Consider the following 13,451-nt stretch of genomic DNA (forward strand, 5'->3'; position numbering starts at 1 on the left):
ATAAAAGAAACTCTGAAGGGGTGCAGTTTATTAACTGCAAAAATAGTATGAAGATTTGGGAATGTTTGGAATATAGTTATGCATTTTAACCCATGTAATGCCTTCAGTTTCAATTTTTCTGCCATTTTCTGTCTGTGGGGTAACAATTTGCATTTGTATTGTGGCTATAATGTAGTAAAAATTGTCCAAGAGCAATTTTCATATAAAGTTCCTGATGCACCATCACTCTATCAATCACTTAGGAGACTATTATGGAGAAACCATTCTGCTTTAATTCACTTCAGAATATAGCATATCCCTACTGTTTGACTGTCCTGCACTGAGTTGCAGAGGGCTGTGGAAAAGTCACCTTTATACAGGAGCCTGTGGGGAGGGCCCACAGGTACAACCAGCCAATAGGTGTGCATTACAGTGGTTTACCACATTTCCACATCAGGTTAGATGACTGAAGATTTAGTCAACTAAATATTGTTTTAGGAGTGTCTATGGCAGTTAGTGTAGCGATTAGCGCAACACTGTTACAGCACCAGCGACCGGGGTTCGAATTCAGCGCTGTCTATAAGGAGTTTGTCTGATCTGCCCATGCCCATGGCTATTAGGGTTTCCTCCGGGTGCTCCAGTTTCCTCTCACCCTTGGTACAATTGGGTGGCTCGAAGGCCGAAAGGGCCCTTTATCATTCTGTATGGCTAAATTTAAAATTTAAAAGGAAAAGAAAGATAAGGGACAGACTGCTTCTGGCTTAGTTCTTGGGGTGTACAGAACACCTTTCAGTTTCTTCCTCCACTTTGGATTTCTCACCAGGGCTGTTTTCTTTCAGAACTAGTTGCTGCAGCCAACATCAAACCCTAAACTTCTCCAGCAATGTCAGTCTGGTCTTCCTACTTCTTTCATTCTTAAACCACAATTCATTGGACATGCAGAGGTCTGCATTCCCACTTCCTCTGAGACCCACATTTCCAAACCCCCTTCTCACCAACTTACACATAGTTCAAGTTTATTATTATCTGACTGTACATATACAACCCGATGAATCGATGTTTTTCCGAACCACGCATGGTACACAAGACAAAGTACATGATAATCACATACAGTTATACATAAAGATATCATTTAAAATAAATGTATTTAAATATTTTGGGATGATTGACTCAATTACAGGTACTGTTCATCAATCCCACTATTTCCCAGCCTGGCAGTCCTGATTTTAAATCTCCTATACCTCCTTCTTGATGGTAGTGGCCCTTGAGGCCGTGCCACCAAATTACGCCCAATTGACCTACAACCCTGCACGTTTTAAATGGTGAAAGGAACCCGAAGCACCTGGAGAAAACCCACACGGATGTGGGGAGAACGTACAAACTCCTTACAGACAGCGCTGGATTCAAACCCCGGTCACTGGCGCTGTAACGGCATCGCGCTAACTGCTCCACTAACCATGCCACCCAATAAAATTACGCTTTTCCAACTGTGAGCACCAAAAAGCCAGAGGGAAAGTTCGTAGGCATCAAAAGCCCTGAGAAAAATAGAAAGGTCTGAAAGAAAGGCAAAGGTTTAAAATCAACAGCCATTAAAGGATAGTGAAATGTTAAAGAACAAGCCCAGGAATAAAGAGACAAGGGGAACTGCTGTGAATAAAGATGCTGGATTCAAACAAATGGAAGTCAGAGGTAAGGTAGGTTGCTAGGAAACCTCAAGGAGTATTGAGGAATCAGGTCAGCTTTAAAGTAAATCTTTGTTGAATAAACCTAAGGCAGCAATAAGCTGTCATTTTCAAATGTTAAACTGGAAACATCTTTTCATGTTGTACCATTTGAGGTTAATCCATTAAGATGTACCTTTTATATAAAAAAAGATAGAAATACAACTTAGCCATTTATTAATAAAATATAACAATGCAGAGGGAGCTATGGTTCTAATTGTGCCTGGGACCAGAGTTACAGGGTTGTTTGATGTGATACCATGTTGATATCAAGTATTTTTATATTTATTTTACAACCTCACTACACCAGATCTAAATAATCCCTTCCAACCAGCTTTAACATTTATAAAAACATACAAAAGGCAGCAACTGCAGAGAGAGAGACAGGTTAATGGTTCGCATTCTGTCGAAAGGTCATGTGCCGTAAATTTGTTTCCCTCTCAATAGATGAAGCCTGAACTGCTGAGTATCCGTCTCGAGTTTACAGCTCTTGCGTTTATTTGCTTTTCTCGCAGTTCCCCTAACTCTGGGTCGCATTGCATAAGCACTCCTGAGCTTTGGAGCACTCTCACAAAAAAAACCTTTCCCTTCCTTGAATCCCTTCCTTGAATCCTGTCCTAAATTTCAGGCCAGTCCTGCACAATATCAGAAAGCATTTTTATATTCCCACTCACCTCCTAACCTGTCATATCTGGAATGACTTGTTAAGCATCTCAGGCATTCTGTATGTCGTGTATTATTGTACTATTATTGATGGGTTAATTTCAAAGACCAGGGGGCTTCTCTACACTCTCCTGTCCAATGTTCTAAGTATATTAAAACCCTCTTCGTTTATAAAGCACCTGGGACTTAATTTTCAATTGAGGTTCTCTCAGCACTAATGCAAATAATTTTGAAAAAAATCCTTACGGTAAAACCAGCTTTTGGAGATTTTTGAAGCTAATTAAAAAGATTAGTTATATATTTTGTGAGAAAGGTCAACTCAAGCATAAATCTCTGGTGGAGGTATAACTGCAACAAAATGCTTAGGTTCCCGAGTGGCTCAACTCCAACTTTCATTATCTCCAAGTAATGCCAGTCCTTGACGTGTTTTTCCCATTCGACGTGTCTGCCCAATCCGCTAGACATAAAGGATCCTCTGGCACTAATCTGAAACAAGATATTAGCAACATATTTTTAAATTGTTCTCTCTTCAGTTATCACATGAAATTGCATAGACAATTAACCAAGCTTAAATTTTTAATAATTTTAATAGATAGTAATCTGGTTGCACTCTTACAATGTTTAACTAATACACCTGCATTAAGAATAAACAGTTTAAAAGGTAAGAATGCAATACTGTACTTGCACTGAACAAGCTTCATTTGCATAAATAGATAAACCTTAACCCAGATTACTTTATTTTCAGTCTCATTCTTTGAAAACATTTAAATAGCTGCTACAAGCAATGCACAACCAAGGCACTCCGTTGGCTGAATATTTGCTCCCATCTTCACCAAAGGTTTAAGTGTCATTTCAGAGAATGTTTACTTTTACAATTTTCAACTTTAAAATTTTATTTATTCTTATTTATTTTGATTTTATTTATTTGTTTGTTTTCTTTTTTTGCTAATTTGAGATTGCTGGTTGCTTGAATTCCGGCAAACAGGCGTTTTACTATATTCTGTTTGATTAAAGTGCATAACGTTGAAACAACGTAGTTGAGGAAAGAATGAGGGGCAAGGATAATAATCATTCATTCCGGAAGCACACTGCTCCAAAGGTTGCTGTTGACAAATGAAGAGCTTTATCTTTGCATGTTTCATAATTGCCAAAAGAGCTTAAACCTGTGGGAATGCAAAGACTATTCAGGGGTCTGGTAAAGTTTTCAAAACACATAAGTACTTTGTTTTAAATCAGAAAATATTGAGAGGAAGCCCGTGGGCTTAACACAGGAAGCCCTGGCTTCCAAAAATATAATCTGTAGACGACACTGAAAAGAGGACAAAAGATGGGTGGCACAGTTGGTGCAACGGTAAGCACAATGCTGTTACAGCACCAGCGATCAGGACCGGGGTTCAAATCCCGTGCTGTCTTTAAGGAGTTTGTATGTTCTCCCTGTATCTGCATGGGTTTTCCCTGGGGGATCCAGTTTCCTCCCATCATTCAAAACGTATTGGAGGTGTAGATTAATTGGGTGTAAATTGCGTAGCATAGACTCTTAGGGCGAAATGACCTGTTACCATGCTGTAAGTCTAAATTTAAAAATATATAAATTAAATGTAAAAATTAAATCACTTCTGCAGATTGACAGACAAATGGAAAGTAACATTGAACACAAAGTGTGGCACACTTTATGAGATATTGCAGGTCATATACTTACAAAGCGCTCGTAGCACAGGGCTTTGCACCAACTACCACATGCCTGCAGGCATTTTCTTCTGCAAAAATCCTTGGAGAATTACCCCAGATCTGCAACTTAACTTGAAGGCTAATGTGGTTTCCTTCACAAAGTAATCTTATGAACAATATATGTGGACAATGATAATTAAAAAGCAAAGCAAAACTTGAGATTCTATACCTGAATAGGAAGCAGTTACTCTGCTTGGAGTAATAGTGCCCCAGTAAAATCATATTGTTTAGAGGGGCCTTTAGACATTGAGCTCCAACATTAAAATGCCAGAAAAGAAGTTTCAATGAAACAATCCCAAGGGAACTGTGGGAGGAAAAGGTTAATGAAGTTCAGTCAATGGAGCATAGAAAGATGACAACTAAAGTGGAACTCGAACTATATGTCACAGCCAATGGCTCATAAAAGGTAATAACTGAATATTGCTTCAGAATAAATGAAGGAAGAATCAGAGGAAGGTCATTAAACCAGTGAAAAGTACATTTGAATTGGATATCATGATGGGTTCCATAACACAAAAGGGAGTGAAAGTCTCAAATACTCTTCCCAACCGGACAGAAAAGTTTGTGAGCATGGGCTTATTAAAGAGACACAACTCGAGTTTATCAGGTGATCATTTCATGGCCTGATCCTGGTTATATAATTGGATGTAATTTGCACAGTAAGCTCATGGTATTCCATGAGCAGCAATAGTGAGTTTCTATATTTGATGCCAGTCGATGTTCAAGTTCAGAATGAGAATTAAATGTGCAATAAAACAACTTGAATTGAATCACTGTTTCAACACGAAATCCTGCAAGGAGTTTGTACGTTCTCCCTGTGTCTGCATGGGTTTCTTCTGAACGCTCCGGTTTCCTCTCACCCTTCAAAACTTACAGCGGGTGGCGGGGAGGGGTGGAATTGGGCGACATGGGCCCGTGGGCCAGAAGGGCCTGTTACTGTGCTATATGTCTAATGTTTTTTAATTGAAATTTTCAAATTTAACACATTTTTAAAAAAAATTAAATTTAAGCTATTTGGAATCCATAGTCAGGACAAGCGAGTGATGGCTCAGGTGAACAACAATCAGAAACGGAGTACAGAGGGAGAATCAGATTAAAGATGCTCAGGTGAAGCACTAGAGGAATGAAAGCTCAATTTAGTAACAGGTTAAAGGTAAAAGTAAGTTAGAACCCGAGAAGCTTTGAAAAGTTAAAGTTAGTGAAGATCAAAGGAAGTTACAGAAAATGCACAAAACTGTCTTTACAGCTGGGGACCATTCAACCAAATGCCGACAGTCTGTGGAAAATGCAGCCTTGAGTTTTCTTTTGGCTTTAAGCTTTGACACCCTCTCACATCCATGTTCTGACATGTCTATCTTTGGTGACTCCCGGCACTCAGTGCGTGCAACCACTGAGTGCGTGCAATCTGATGTGAGTGTGCAATAATGTAGCAGTGCTAATCCACTTCTGCAATCTGGTTCCATAGACTTCAAAGGAACTGAATTTCAGAACTGGAGAACAACTAGTGTTCAGAGACAATTTCCTCCCCAATATCTCATTTCCTTTCACGCATATTTCCAGCCATCAGCTCTTCAGCAACATCCTAGTTTTGCAACAGGAGCTGCCAGTGAGGTAGATGTGCTGATGTTTTGGGCATGAAGAGATCCCTTATCACAGTTACTGCTGCAGTACAGTTTCAGTGACCAGGTTCTCTTCTGATCTCAGACGCTGTCCATGTGGAAATTCCACATTCTCTTCTGACCCATTGGGTTTCCCCTGGATGCCCGGATTTCATCCCATATTTCAAAGACATGTGACTTCATAAACTATAAAGTGCCTATGGTGTCAATAAATGGCAGGGTAATGAAGAGAATTGATGGATTATGAGAGAGAGAGGTTGCCTGGAGATTAGTGGGAAAATAGAACTGATGTAATTGACTCTGAGAGCTGGCATACACTCAATGGACTGAATATTGTAAGGGAATACAAATGAGGAACAAGCACTTTTGAGAGATGGGGAGATAATCCATCACATTGTTGGGTGGGAATAAATTGGCTGAAACAGTCACTACATTTCAAAGTTGTTTCATTCACTGTGAGATTCACATTGGTTTGAAACATATAAAATTCTGAAAGGCATAGATAAGATAGAGGTAAACGAATTATTTACATTGGCTGGGGAAACCAGAACTCAAAGACGCAGGGTAGTAGATTTGGGCGGAGATGAGGACGAACTGCGTTTACCAGAAGGTGGTGGATCTGTGAAATTCACTACCCGTTGAAGCAGAGGAGGCTACCTCAGTAAATATATTTAAGACAAGGTTGGATAGATGTTCACATAGCAGAGGAATTAAGGGAAATGGCAAAAAGGCAGGTAGATGGAGTTGAGCTTATCATCAGATCAGCCGTGATCTCATTGAAAGGCAGAGTAGGCTTGAAGGGCCTGATGGCCTGCTCCTATTTCTTATGTTCTGCCTCATTTTCCCTCAGATGGTTTAACCACCCATTGTCAACTTCCTCTGTATAAATTTGCCGCCTTTGCTAATTTCCATTTTTCCTACTTTTCCTGATTTCTTGGCGTTACCATGTGTGGCCATCAGTTTCTCTAATATCATTAATTTTTTAAGATCTTCTGTTTACTTCACTGAAATGATTTGATGCATCATTCACCAATCATTCAGCCAACACTTTTACTCACTATTTGTTTTTTAAGATATTCTTTTTTAATTCTATTAATCTGATGAGCATCATAGGGAAAGTTACAATAACAAAGTACTGATTGTTTTCATCACTGAAGCTGATGGACCTACCATGCATTTCCAATTTTTCCTATTTATATTTCCAGTGTTTGCAGTATTTTGCTTTCATTAATCTTTACTGCGCGGTGAGTCTGATTTATTGTAGACAGCAGGATATCCTTGCTGATCCCTGTGCAGCAAAGAGATAAGAGTTTGCCAGTAATTGGATTGCAAATAATTGAAGTCCCAACAAATTAGGGTACATTTCAAGATCGTATTGTGTGAGCTTTAAACAGGAGCTTATTTTTAACCAAATATTGACCATGAATTGTAACCACTTAAGAACCAAAGGTCTTGAAGGTTTTAGATCAGGGATCTGTTCTTGGACCCTTGCTCTTTGTGATTTTTATAGATGACCTGGACAAAGAAGGAGAGGGATGTGTGAGTAAGTTTGCTGATGCTATGAAGGTTGGAACTGTTGTGGATAATGTTGAAGGTTGTTGTAGGTTACAGTAGGTTATAGACAGGATGCAGATTTGGGCAGAAAAGTGGCAGATGGAGTTCAATTGAATAAGTATGAGGTGTCGCATTTTGGAAGGAGTGGTAACAATGTGGAAGAACAGAGGGACCTTGTTAACTCTGATCAAATACAAATAATGCAAGTACAACACAACTTTATTAGCTTTGCAAAGTGGGTGCTCTGTTACACGAGAAGACCTACAACAGGATCTTTCTGCATGAAAGCGCATATGCAGATGGGCACAACCCTCTTTATATGGTTTAGCTTCCCATTTTTACAGATTGTTCATGACTATCCACATGACCTGTATTCATATGTACTTTGCAGACCTCAGCAAAACATCGAGCATGGGTTTCAAGAACAGCACGTCCTTGATTCAAACATCATGTAGCCGCACTACTAAAAGAAAACAATTTACTTAACAGACTCTAGTACTTTCCCATAAAAATATTCTTTTCAACCCCTATTTTGCTGTTGAAATTTATAAAAAGAAAATAAGCAAATAAAACAAATCTATAATCTATCAACCTTGGGGTCCAAATCCATCGATCTTTCAAGGTTGCCATGCAGATTCATAGGATAGTTAAGAAGTCCTATGGTATGCTGGGCTTCATTAGTCAGGGGATTGAGTTCAGGAGTCATGGGGTAATGTTGCAGCTCTATAAATCTCTGGTGAGACCTGTACAGTTCTGGTCATCTCATTGCAGGAAGGACGTGGAAGCTATGGAGAGGGTGCAGAGGAGATTTGCAAGATATGTCTTATGAGGCAAGGTTAGCAGAATTAGGGCTTTTGGAGTGAGGAAGAATGAGAGGTGTCTTAATAAAGATATACAAGATTATGAGAGGCAGAGATAAGATGGACAGTCATCACCTTTTTCCTAGGGCAGGAATAGCAAACACCAGAGGAATTCTGTACAAAGTGAAGGGAGGGAAGTTTAGAGGAGTTATCAGAGGTAGGTTTTTTAGACAGAGAGTTGTGGGTGCCTGCAATGCCTTTCCAGGGTTTGTGGTGGATGCTGGAACAATCTGTGCATTTAAGAAACTCTTAAACTGGCACATAGATGAATGAAAAATAAAGTGTTATCAGGTAGGGAGGATTTAGTATTTTTTGTAGGAGGTATATTTAATCAGACCAACATTGTGAGCCAAAGGGCCTGTACTATGCTGTAATGTTCTATGTGCTAAAACAGGCCCAGGAGTGTGGCAGGCAGAAGTAGTGGACCAGATCAAGTGTAGTCTAGTCCAATGGATTCAGATGTGCAGACATTATTTTTTTACATGCACACTGCTCTTGTAACTGAAACAAATTTCTCCAGCTGTCAACTTGAAATGGAGTATGTGGAATCACAAGATGTGAGAAAAGCATCACACGCTTTAATGTGCTTCAGAAAAATGGTGACCAGCATTGTATAATCTAAGGTGGAGACTTGGCGGTCATAGGTGCAATTGACAACAGATTGATTAATGTATTGGGGAAAAAAAAACATCCGATTGAGTATAACTAGTTATGCAATGTTGCCAACGTGATTTTTTGTGTTATTATCATGTCATGTGTCAGCTCTAGATGAGTGACTGGAATGTTTTAACTGTAATAGATCTTGCATACAATTAATTTGTTTTGCTTTTTAATTAGAAGCTACTCATTTACATTTTTACAGAGCGATGAAACACACATATAATAAATAGTGTTCCGGATGGGCATCAAAACTTAATTAATATACCTTTGTTGTTGGAAGGAAACATCTCAGCAATTATAAGAAGTGAACTAGTAATTGGCACCATGTGTTATTTAAATCGGATTAATTCCAGTCATACGTTAACCGCATGACATATCCACAAGTTGGCTCAGTTTTGATGGATGCCTACTTGCAGAATCCCAATGATTTTTGATATCTGCTCACAAAATTTCCCTGTATTGTAAGTTACCAGCTAGTCAAGCCAGTTAATGCATTGCAAAAGGCTGCTGCGTGAATGAAATCACATAGGACTCTGCAGAGATGTCGTGTCCTTCGGTCTATCGTCCTTGTGCAACAGAACCTCTGTTTTACAAAGGCAAACAACCAAAGGTAAATTGAAACAAGCCTAAGTTTTTTTCCTAGAAATCGACAGGAATAAAGAAGTACCACATCACTAAATAAAGAGAACATGCTCAAAAGAGTCTGTAGGCGCAGAAGCACTGCAGAGACTACAGTCACTGCACTACAATTGCTGCAGAGAAATTGGATCAGAGGTCAATCCACAGGACCATAAAAGTGGCAGAGAGGATCACTGGACTCTCCTCTCCCTCCCCCCCCCCCCCTCACCCTCATCAACATGATCTTCTGGGATCATTGTCTGAAGAGAGTGCGCAAAATCACTGAGGACCCCTTCCACCCTGCACACAGCATCTTTCAGCTGCTCCCATCGGGAAAGAGATGCAGGAGGATCAGAGCCAGCACTACCAGGCTGAGGAACAGCTTCTTCCCACGGGTAGTGAGAATACTGAACGACCAAAGGAACTGCTCGCACTGACCCTCTGAGACTCTATTATTCTATTTATTTGTCTTGATGAAATATTTGTCCTGCATATGTATTGTTTGTCTGTATGTGAGTTATGTCTGGTTCTGTCAGCATGTTTTGCAATGAGGTCTAGAGAATGCTGTTTCATCGGGTTGTACTTGTATAATCCATGTCAGTGGTTCCTCTGTTTGCGCGAAAGCCGCACTGTGATTCTGGGAGAATATTCTCAGCGACACTAGGTATTATTCTATTTAGTAGAATCCTAGCGAAGATTTTGCCTGCAATGGAGAGCAACGTGATTCCCCTGTAGTTTGAGCAGTCTGATTTCTCGCCTTTGTTTTTGTACAGGGTGATGATGGTGGCATCACGAAGATCCTGAGGCAGTTTACCTTGGTCCCAACAAAGCTTGAAAAACTCATGCAGTTTGGCATGCAGAGTTTTGCCGCCAGCCTTCCAGACTTCTGGGGGGATTCCATCCATACCTGCTGCTTTGCCACTTTTCAGTTGTTCGATTGCCTTATATGTCTCATCCAGGGTGGGAACCTCATCCAGCTCTAGCCTTAGGGGCTGTTGAGGGAGCTGGAGCAGGGCGGAATCTTGGACTGAGCGGTTGGTACTGAAAAGAGATTGGAAGTGTTCTGACCATCGGTTGAGGAGCTGTCCCTCAGACAGCTCCAAGAAAAGTGCAGATAACAAAACAAAGGACTCTACATCACCTTTGTTGACCTCACCAAAGCCTTCGACACCGTGAGCAGGAAAGGGCTTTGGCAAATACTAGAGCGCCTCGGATGTCCCCCAAAGTTCCTCAACATGATTATCCAACTGCACGAAAACCAACAAGGTCGGGTCAGATACAGCAATGAGCTCTCTGAACCCTTCTCCATTAACAATGGCGTGAAGCAAGGCTGTGTTCTCGCACCAACCCTCTTTTCAATCTTCTTCAGCATGATGCTGAACCAAGCCATGAAAGACCCCAACAATGAAGACGCTGTTTACATCCGGTACCGCACGGATGGCAGTCTCTTCAATCTGAGGCGCCTGCAAGCTCACACCAAGACACAAGAGAAACTTGTCCGTGAACTACTCTTTGCAGATGATGCCGCTTTAGTTGCCCATTCAGAGCCAGCTCTTCAGCGCTTGACGTCCTGCTTTGCGGAAACTGCCAAAATGTTTGGCCTGGAAGTCAGCCTGAAGAAAACTGAGGTCCTCCATCAGCCAGCTCCCCACCATGACTACCAGCCCCCCCACATCTCCATCGGGCACACAAAACTCAAAACGGTCAACCAGTTTACCTATCTCAGCTGCACCATTTCATCAGATGCAAGGATCGACAATGAGATAGACAACAGACTCGCCAAGGCAAATAGCGCCTTTGGAAGACTACACAAAAGAGTCTGGAAAAACAACCAACTGAAAAACCTCACAAAGATAAGCGTATACAGAGCCGTTGTCATACCCACACTCCTGTTCGGCTCCGAATCATGGGTCCTCTACCGGCACCACCTACGGCTCCTAGAACGCTTCCACCAGCGTTGTCTCCGCTCCATCCTCAACATCCATTGGAGCGCTCACACCCCTAACGTCGAGGTACTCGAGATGGCAGAGGTCGACAGCATCGAGTCCACGCTGCTGAAGATCCAGCTGCGCTGGATGGGTCACGTCTCCAGAATGGAGGACCATCGCCTTCCCAAGATCGTATTATATGGCGAGCTCTCCACTGGCCACCGTGACAGAGGTGCACCAAAGAAAAGGTACAAGGACTGCCTAAAGAAATCTCTTGGTGCCTGCCACATTGACCACCGCCAGTGGGCTGATAACGCCTCAAACCGTGCATCTTGGCGCCTCACAGTTTGGCAGGCAGCAGCCTCCTTTGAAGAAGACCGCAGAGCCCACCTCACTGACAAAAGGCAAAGGAGGAAAACCCAACACCCAACCCCAACCAACCAATTTTCCCTTGCAACCGCTGCAATCGTGTCTGCCTGTCCCGCATCGGACTGGTCAGCCACAAACGAGCCTGCAGCTGACGTGGACTTTTTTACCCCCTCCATAAATCTTCGTCCGCGAAGCCAAGCCAAAGAAAAGAACTTGTATAATCAGATGACAATAAACTTGACTTGAAGCATCTGCATTGAGAAACGTGGCTTTAAAGTGTATAGCCTTCCAAATAAAACCAAAAAATACAGGCCAGACAGCATCAGTGGAAAGGAAAATAGAGTCAATGTTTCAGATCAAAGATAGCCTTCATCAAGTTTGGTAGTTCTTAAACATTTAGAAGTTTGTAATCAGGTGTGGAGTTGGGGCTAAAGGACTTCCATGTATTCAGGTGAAAGGACGGCAATGATTTTGATGTCAGAAGAGATGATGTAAACAACAAAAGGAGTGGTAATGGGACCAATGAAAGAACCGTGGAAGTAAAAGCATTCCCATCATCTGGTGTCCAAGTGCAGGGAAGTTAATGATACATTCCAAGATGAGGGAACTGTGAAATACTCAGATGAGAGGTAAAGTGTTGTTCTTTGAAGTTGAGGTGAGTTTTGTGAGAGCAATGAAGCTGGCAAATGGCAGAGAATTTAATAAGGTAGATAGTTGGAAGTGAGTTTGACCAGTGATGAAGTGTTTTGAAAGGCTGGTGATGAAACATATCAGCTCCTGTCTGAGCAGTGACATTGACCTGTTCCAGTTCTCCCATCATGATGACAAGTGTACAGTTGATGCCATGTCACTGGCCCTTCACAAAGCACTGGAACATCTGGACAGCAAAAGTGCATACATCGGAATGCTCTTTATCTTTTTTTTAAATTTTTTTATTTTTCACACCATAAATCACAATAGCCATGATATACACTTTTTCTTTTCCACACATTTACAGTGACTTTTGGAATGCTCTTTATCGATTACATTTTGGCATTTAACACCATCATCCCCTCAAAACTGATCAACAAACTCCTGGGAGTTAACATCCCACTGTGTAATTGGATCATGGATTTCCTCACATCCAGACCACCAGTGAAGATTGATAAGAACTTCTCCTCCACAATCTCCATCAGTACAGGAGCACCACAGGACTGTGGTCTTAGCCCCCTGCTCTACTCACTTTACACCTATGACTGTGTGGCTCGGTATAACAATAACACCATCAACAAATTTACTGACTTTACCACAGTAGTGGGTTGTATAAAGGTAGGGGATGAGCATACAGGATGGAGATTGAAAACTTGGCTGAATGGTGCACCATTAACAACCTTGCACTCAATGTCACCAAAACTAAGGAGCTGATTGTTGACTTCAGGAAAGGAAAGCCAGGGGTATACAATCCAGTGATCATTTGGAGATCAGAGGTGGAGAGGGTGAGCATACTTAGGTTCTTTGGAGTCAATATCTCAGAGGATCTTTCCTGGACCCAACGTACCAATGGCATCTTGAAGAAAGCATATTAATGCCTCTACTTTGTCAGGAGTTTGCAGAGATTTGGTATGACATCCGAAACCCTGGCAAATTTCTTCAGATGTGTGGTGGAAAGTGTGCTGACCAGCTGCATCACAGTCTGGTATGGGAATACCAATACCCTTAATTGTAATGCCCTCCAAAAGTAGTGGACATAGCCCAGGACATCACAGGCAAAAC

The 13,451-nt window shown here is 41.4% G+C and overlaps 1 protein-coding gene across 7 annotated transcripts in view; it reads left to right on the forward strand.

Moving 5' to 3' along the window:
- The window catches only part of sez6b (seizure related 6 homolog b), an 813,765-nt gene that overhangs the window by 711,042 nt on the left and 89,272 nt on the right, over positions 1–13,451 (forward strand). The window lies entirely within an intron of this gene.

Source organism: Narcine bancroftii, chromosome 14, assembly GCF_036971445.1.
Source record: "Narcine bancroftii isolate sNarBan1 chromosome 14, sNarBan1.hap1, whole genome shotgun sequence".
NCBI classification, from domain to species: domain Eukaryota; kingdom Metazoa; phylum Chordata; class Chondrichthyes; order Torpediniformes; family Narcinidae; genus Narcine; species Narcine bancroftii.